Below are 8,614 nucleotides of genomic sequence, written 5' to 3' on the forward strand. Positions count from 1 at the left end.
GAGCACTGGGCTGCAGCTAAGCCTCCGAGTGGGAGGTTTGCTCTCCAGTCGGTAGGATTTTTAAACACTTAGGCGAGCACTGGGCTGCAGCTAAGCCTCCGAGTGGGAGGTTTGCTCTCCACTCGGTAGGATTTTTAAACACTTAGGCGAGCACTGGGCTGCAGCTAAGCCCCCTAGTGGGAGGTTTTCTCTCCACTCGGTAGGATTTTAAACTCTTAGGCGAGCACTGGGCTGCAGCTAAGCCCCCCGAGTGGGAGGTTTGCTCTCCACTCGGTAGGATTTTTTTTACAAACTTAGGCGAAACGGATTCGCAGCTAAGCCACCCACTTGGGGATTTCACACGCAAACAAAAGCGACAACAATTATAAGAAAAATTGTAACACTCTTGTCTTTGATATATGAACTACAGAAGTTTTTCTTATTACATCTCATCCGAGTGAGAATTCAGGTGTAAAAGGGGTGGAGCAGTTTCGCATTCCAAGCTCGAGGCTCATCAATCTGGCGATCGACATTGTAAAGGTGGTATGCTCCATTGTGGAGGACTCTGGTAACGATGAAGGGACCTTCCCAAGTAGGAGCGAGCTTGTGTGGTTTCTGTTGATCCACTCGGAGGACCAAATCCCCTTCTTGGAAGGCTCGGCTCTTCACATTTCTGGCATGGAATCGACGCAAGTCTTGCTGATAAATGGTCGATCGGATCATAGCCATTTCTCTCTCTTTCTCCAGGAGGTCGACCGCGTCTTGCCGGGCTTGTTCTGCTTCATCTTCGGTGTAAAGCTCGACTCGGGGCGCATTGTGAAGTAGATCACTCGGCAAGACTGCTTCCGTTCTGTAAACCAGAAAGAACGGCGTTCTTCCAGTCGACCGATTCGGGGTGGTCCTCAATCCCCACAGAACTGACGGAAGCTCGTCGACCCATGCGCCAGCCGCGTGCTTGAGATCACGCATCAGCCGAGGTTTTAGTCCTTTGAGAATCAGACCATTTGCCCTTTCTGCTTGTCCATTCGACTGGGGGTGTGCGACCGATGCATAGTCGACTCGTGTGCCTTGAGAGGCGCAAAAAGCTCTGAACTTATCTGAATCAAAGTTTGACCCAATGTCAGTGATGATGCTATGCGGGACTCCATATCTGAATGCTAACTCCCTGATGAAACTGATAGCAGTGCTAGCATCAAGATTCTTGATAGGCTTAGCTTCAATCCATTTGGTAAACTTGTCGACTGCCACAAGCACATGTGTGAAACCGCTCCTGCCTGTTCTCAGTGGACCAACCATATCCAGGCCCCATACAGCGAAGGGCCAGACAAGTGGAATGGTCTTCAGGGCTGATGCAGGCTTGTGCGACATGTTGGAGTAGAACTGACACCCCTCACACTTGTCGACTATCTCCTTTGCCATTTCATTTGCTCTTGGCCAGTAAAATCCCGCTCGGTATGCTTTAGCCACAATGGTCCGAGAGGACGCATGGTGACCACAGGTCCCCGAGTGGATATCATCAAGGATTATCTGACCTTCTTCTGGTGTTATGCACTTCTGACCGATTCCAGTCGCGCTTTCTCTATACAACTGTCCCTTTATGACTGTGAAGGCCTTGGATCGACGGACGATCTGTCAAGCCTCTTCCTCGTCCTCTGGGAGTTCTTTCCTCAGGATATACGTGATGTACGGTATCGTCCAGTCGGGAGTGATTGCCAAGACTTCCATGATTAGGTCGACCACAGCAGGAACTTCGACTTCAGTCGGATCTGTGGCACTCTTCGGCTGCGGGGCTTCTTCTGTAAAAGGATCTTCTTGGACTGACGGCGAGTGGATGTGCTCCAAAAACACATTACTGGGAATGGCTTCTCTCTTGGAGCCTATCTTTGCCAAATCATCAGCTGCTTGATTTTTCAGTCGGGGGATGTGATGAAGCTCTAACCCCTCGAATTTCTTCTCTAACTTTCTCACTACATTGCAATAACCAGTCATAGATGGACTTCTGACGTCCCACTCCTTCATCACCTGGTTAACCACCAAATCTGAGTCACCGTAGACCATGAGGCGATGGACGCCGAGTGAAATGGCCATGCACAACCCATACAAAAGTGCTTCTTATTCTGCTTCGTTATTGGAGGAATCGAAGTGAATCTGGAGAACGTATCTGAGCTTATCTCCTCGAGGGGAAACCAATACTACCCCAACACCGGAACCATTCAGCATTTTAGATCCATCGAAGAACATGGTCCAGTGCTCCGAGTGAACTTGAGTCGGAAGTTGCTGTTCGATCCACTTGGCGACGAAATCTGCAATTGCTTTGGACTTGATAGCCTTCTTTGCTTCAAACTTGATATCTAGGGGAAGGACGTCAATCGCCCACTTTGCCACTCGAATAGTTGCATCTCTGTTATGCAAAATCTCTGACAGTGGGGCGTCGCTGACGACTGTAATAGAATGGTCAGAGAAGTAATGTGCAACCTTTTTCGTGGTCATATAAATCCCATATACAAGCTTCTGGTAATGAGGATATCTTTGTTTTGAAGGAGTCAAAACTTCAGACACATAATATACTGGGCGCTGAACTCTGAAGGCCTTTCCTTCTTCTTCCCGCTCGACCGTAAGTACTGTACTGACAACTTATCCCGTGGCTGCAATGTAAAGCAGCAGAGGCTCTTTACTGATTGGGGCAGCAAGCACTGGCTGGGTGGAGAGCAGAGCTTTGAGCTCTGCAAACGCTGCATCAGCTTCTGGAGTCCACTCGAACTTGTCAGACTTCTTCATCAGTCGGTAAAGGGGCAACGCCTTTTCACCGAGACGAGAAATGAATCGACTTAGAGCGGCCAAGCAACCTGTAAGCTTCTGGACATCGTGCACACGCACAGGACGCTTCATCCGGAGTATGGTACCAACTTTTTCAGGATTGACGTCGATTCCCCGTTCGGAAACGAGAAAACCGAGTAACTTTCCACCTGGAGCTCCGAATGTGCACTTTGATGGATTGAGCTTGATATCATACCTCCTGAGGTTGGCAAAGGTTTCAGTAGGTCGGAACCTTTCCGTGACTTAACCACAATATCATCCATGAACGTGGCTCCGGCATTCTTGAGGCCGAATGGCATGGTGACATAACAGAAGCATCCCAATGGAGTGATGAAAGCTGTTTTGATCTCTTCGGGTCCGTACAGACGGATCTGATGGTACCCGGAATAGGCGTCTAGAAAAGACAATCGCTCACACCCCGCAGTCGAGTCGACTATTTGGTCGATGCGGGGGAGAGGAAAATGATCTTTCGGGTAGGCCCGATTGATATGTTTAAAGTCAATGCATAAGCGAAGTGACTTGTCCTTCTTGGGGACCATGACAACATTGGCGAGCCACTCGGAGTGGTAAATCTCTCGGATGAACTCCGCTGCTAAGAGCCGAGCCACCTCCTCACCAATAGCCTTCCTCTTCTGGACGGCGGACCGTCGAAGATGTTCTTTCACAGGCTTAACTTTTGGGTCGACTTGTAGACGGTGCTCAGCCAGCCCCCTGGGAACTCTAGGCATGTCAGAAGGCTTCCATGCGAAGATGTCCCAGTTCTCACGGAGGAACTGGATGAGCGCTTCTTCCTATTTGGAGTCGAGCGTCGTTGAGATGTGAGTCGGAGCAGCATTGGGATCGGTCGGGTGAATGTGGACTGGCTTCGTTTCACCGGATGACTGAAAGGCCGATTCTGAAGCAGGCTTCTTGGCTCGTAGCAACTCACTCGGATCAGCAGTCTTCTGGTACTCTTGTAGCTCGACCACTGCCATTTGGGCATCAGCAATCTTTGAGCCTTTCTGGAAACACTCTTCCGCTTTCTTCTGATTGCCTGTAACAGTGATCACCCCTCTGGGACCAGGCATCTTCAACTTAAGATACACATAACATGGTCGAGCCATGAAGCGTGCATAAGCTGGCCTGCCCAGAATAGCATGATAAGCACTTTGGAAATCCACAACTTCGAATGTCAACTTTTCCTTTCGGTAATTCTTGGAATCACCAAAAACCACATCAAGAGCAATTTGGCCGAGTGACTCGGCCTTCTTCCCAGGAATGACTCCATGGAAGCTCATGTTACTGGTACTGAGCCTGGACATCGGAATGCCCATCCCTTTCAATGTTTCTGCATACAGTATGTTCAAACCACTGCCGCCATCCATCAGGACTTTGGTCAGTCGAGTGCCTTCGACAACTGGGTCGACCACCAAAGCTTGCCTCCCAGGGGTGGCAATGTGCGTGGGGTGATCAGATTGGTCGAACGTGATGGCAGTTTGAGACCACTTCAGATAACTGGGTGTTTCCGGAGCAACCATATTCACCTCACGGTTAATGACTTTCAGTCGACTTTTGCTTTCAACATCGGCAAAAATCATCAAGGTGGAATTGACCTGGGGGTATCCGTCGTCACTATCTTCCTTGTCCTCAACTTTGTCCGACTCCTTTTCCTTATCTTTGGACTGCTTGCCCTGAAACTACTGGATCAGGAGCCGACACTGTCGAGTGGTATTCTTTGGGTAAATAAGTTTACCCTCTTCATCTTTCTTGGTGTGGATGTGACATGGCAGATCCAACACATTATTTCCATCTTGATCTTTAACTTTCTTGGGGTTCCAAGGCCCCTTGGGTTTTCCCTTGAATTTTCCCTGGGTTACGGCCAGGGCCTCCCCAGGAGCGGCTGGCTCAGCCTTCCGCTTCTGTTTTCGATTGGAATTTCCTCCGGTTTCTTGGGCGACTGCCTTGTGCTTGCCACTCCGGAGTCGATCTTCATCTTCACCATTAGCGTATTTGGTGGCAATCTCCATCATCCGATTCAGAGACATCTCTCCGGTTCGACTGAACTTCAGATTCAATTCTCTGTACTTAACGCCTTCCTTAAAGGCACGGACTGCTTGATGATTTGGTACATTTTCGACTGTGTGATGGAGCGTGATCCACCTCTGGATGTAATCCCTTAGAGTTTCATTCGGTTTCTGCACGCAAGACCGCAATTCTGTAAGGCCTGCAGGCCGCTTGCATGTTCCTTCAAAGGTTGTGACAAACACTCGGGAGAGATCCTCCCAAGTGTAGATGCTGCTGGGTGCCAACTGATTCAGCCACGCTCTGGCCGAGCCCTCTAACATGAGAGGCAGGTGCTTCATGGCTACCTCATCATTGCCGCCACCAATCTGGACAGCCACTCGGTAATCTTCGAGCCAAGTATCAGGCTTAGACTCACCGGTGAACTTACTAACTCCAGTCGCCAACCTGAAGTTGGGAGGAATCACAGCGGCTCTGATGGCTCGACTGAAACACTCTGGTCCTGAAACATGTACTCTGCTACTGGCGGGTGGATCTCTGTCGTGGCCTTCTCAGTGAGCTCTATTCCTGTCGACCAGACCTTGAACAAGAATGGATCTCGCATCAAAGTCTGGTTCCCTGGGGTCGACTGGAATTCTCCGCCCCACACTGTGAGGGCGTCTGTCATCCTGCTGTCGAGGCACATATGATCCACTCCTCGGGGGAGGGTTGGCACTCGACGTCGATCATCACGATCGAATCAGTGATCATACTGCTCATTCCTTCTGTACTGATCGTGCCGGTCCCCACGTCCCTCACGCCTCAGGGGCAATCTTGGGCTATGAGTCGACTGTACTGTATCTGCTGCAACGGATCGACTATGGATCCTATTCCGCGACTGAGAAATAGCAGAATTCTGGTTTCCCACTGCCCGGAGCAACGCTCTGATCTGCAACAAACCCCTGCCAGCTTCTGACTGGGAGGGCTGAATCGATTCTGCTATACGAGCTGCGGCCGCCAAATTCTGAACCAGAGTTCGATATACCTGCGTAGGTGGGAAGAGTTGACGTCGACTGGACTCGGGGGCCCGCTGACGCGCTAGCTCGTCAAGTACTCGCTGGAGATTCTCCAGTCGAGTGCGCTCGGCCAAGTTAGCCAAACACGCATCCTCCAAGGCCTGGGCCTCGGGGGTTTCTCCAACGATAGGAGTGTGGAGTGCATCCATGTTCCGGCGGCGAAGCTCCTCTCGCTGCAATGACGTGAGAGGCTCGGGGAGATACTCTTCGTGGGGATGCGATGGGTCGCCCCCATCTGCGCCTCCGTCAGTGCGGGGAAAACCGGGGGGACCGCGTGGCCCATCGATCACCAGAACTTCTGCAGCTGGGTCACTGCTGTCACATTCGGATGCGGTCTCTGCGGAACCAGTCGACAGGTCGAACAGGCCGTAGAGGGACTCGTCGGGCTCGATCGCCGCGACTTGTGGGGTGGCCGACTGGCGGGCCACCGCATGCCTCACCCACCTCTGAAGCCTCGACTGACCGGAGCGCTTGCGCCGGTGAGAGACAGGGCGGGGGGATGCCACAGGAGCCGACCGATACTGAGTCGACGGCTGCCGCAGAAGGACACCACGGACACACGCGTGAAAGTGCATCGCCCCGCGGACGGGGAGCGCGTCGATGTCGAGTGGAGCCTCTTGAAGCCAACCGGAGTCGTCGGCGATGAACGTGAGCGCGCCGAGACGGATCTCGCGGCCCTCCACCAAAGCTCCGCCCGAAACCATGATCAAAGGGATCAGAAAAATCGCAACTTCTCCAACTAGGCGCTAAGACTCCTAGCCCCACGGTGGGCGCCAACTGTCGTGGTTCTAACTCTGACAGTGATGTAGTGGGGTATGTATGGAGAGGCTAGATCTTAGCTATGGAGGAGTTGTAAGCACACAAGGATTACGAGTTCAGGCCCTTCTCGGAGGAAGTAACAACCCTACGTCTCGGTGCCCGGAGGCGGTCGATTTAATTATGTGTGTATGAATAACAGGGGTGTGAACCCTTGATACTGAGGAGGGGGTGGCTTATATAGAGTTCGCCAGGCCCCTCCAGCCCTCAGTGATGCTGGGTTTAAAGTACATTAAGACTAGGCGTTACTGGTAACGTCCCTAATAAAGTGTTGTGATGACCATAAAAGCTACTTAATGACTGACTGTTTGTGTGCTGAGTGACTTTAGATCTCCTGGTAGTCGAGTGGTAGCTTCTTGGTCGAGTGTCTTGAATCCGTCGAGTGAGATACCTTCAAGTCGATTGAAAGGTGACTTCTTCTAGGGATGTCCTTGGGTAGGGCATTTAGGACAGGTCCATGCCCCTACCCCAGGTACATAGCTTCATCACCGCCACCTCCCTTGCGCCGCCATGTCGTCCTCAAGCTCGGCCACAGCCGCCCCATCCGTGTTCATCCCCATCGCTGAAAAGCTCCATCGTTCCAACTTCAACGTCTGGCGTGCGCAAGCCATGGCCACCATCCGTGGCGCCCAGCTGGTCACCTATCTCGATCCAGAACGAGAGGTGCCGGCGCCCAAACTGTCTGATAAAGACGGCAAGGTCACCGACGTGCCGAACCCGGCATCTGAGATCGACAGGGCCCGAGACTCTCAGGTTCTGAGCTTTCTTTTCAATTCCATCTCACCCCCTATGATGGTCCAGATCACGACATGCACTATGGCGTCAGCAGCATGGATTGCAATCACGGAGATCTTCATCTCCCAGACGCAGGCGGCCATCGTCAATACGAGGATCGCCCTCTCCACCACCAAGAAGGGGAACTCCACCATTGCCGAGTACCTTGGCCGCATGAAGGCCCTCGGCGATGAGATGGCTGCCATCGGCAAGCCGCTCACGGACGATGACATGGTGTCATATATCCTTGCTGGTTTGGATTTCGACTACATATCGTTTGTCTCCTCCATCTGCGCCAGGACCATCCCCATCAAGCCCAATGAACTCTACACCCAACTCATCAGCTTCAAGAGCCGCATCGCCATGTTCGAAGGTAGCAACTCGTCATCGCACTCTTCCGCCAACGCCGCTTCCTGTGGCGGTTGCGGTGGTTTCCCTCGCGGCGGAGGCCGCGGCAGGAATGGAGGCGGCCGTGGCCACGGTGGTGGCCGTGGCAATGGAGGAAACGGCGGCCGCGGAAACGGCCACGGTGGACGTGGCCAAGGAGGAAGGGGACGAGACGAGCTCCCTAAGGTGTTCTGTCAGATCTGCAAAAAGCCCAACCACACCGCCATTGAGTGCTACAGGCGCTTCGACATCGCATTCACCAAGGAGAAAAGTGCGAGCACCGTGTCCAACTCCTCCTACGGTGTTGACACCAACTGGTACATCGACACAGGCACCACCGACCACATCACCGGTGAGTTGGACAAGCTTACCATGAGGGAGAGCTACAACGGATATGATCAAGTGAACATGCCCAATGGAGCAGGTATGAAAATTACTCACATTGGTCAAGCATATGTTCATACTCCCACTCATAATCTTCATCCAAAGGATGTTCTTTATTCACCTAAAGCCACAAAGAATCTTGTTTCTGCTCACCGTTTATCACAAGATAATAATGTGTTCCTTGAAACTCACCCTCGTTTCTTCTTTATCAAGGACAAGGCAACGAGGAGCACGCTCCTCCAAGGCAGGTGTAGATCCGGCCTCTACCCCCTATCACCGGCGTCTCTAGGCCCGGGCAGGCATGCTTTTGGTGCCACCAAGATTTCTCCGTCAAGGTGGCATGATAGATTAGGTCATCCATCTTTGCAAATTGTTGAGCATGTTCTTAGAAAGAACAAAAA

General features: G+C 52.0%; 1 pseudogene; it reads left to right on the top strand.

Annotated features, from left to right (window-relative positions):
- Positions 1-7,655: 7,655 nt before the first annotated feature.
- Positions 7,656-7,794, top strand: LOC119319807 (annotated as a pseudogene).
- Positions 7,795-8,614: the final 820 nt, after the last annotated feature.

This window comes from Triticum dicoccoides, chromosome 6A (assembly GCF_002162155.2).
Source record: "Triticum dicoccoides isolate Atlit2015 ecotype Zavitan chromosome 6A, WEW_v2.0, whole genome shotgun sequence".
Classification (NCBI taxonomy): domain Eukaryota; kingdom Viridiplantae; phylum Streptophyta; class Magnoliopsida; order Poales; family Poaceae; genus Triticum; species Triticum dicoccoides.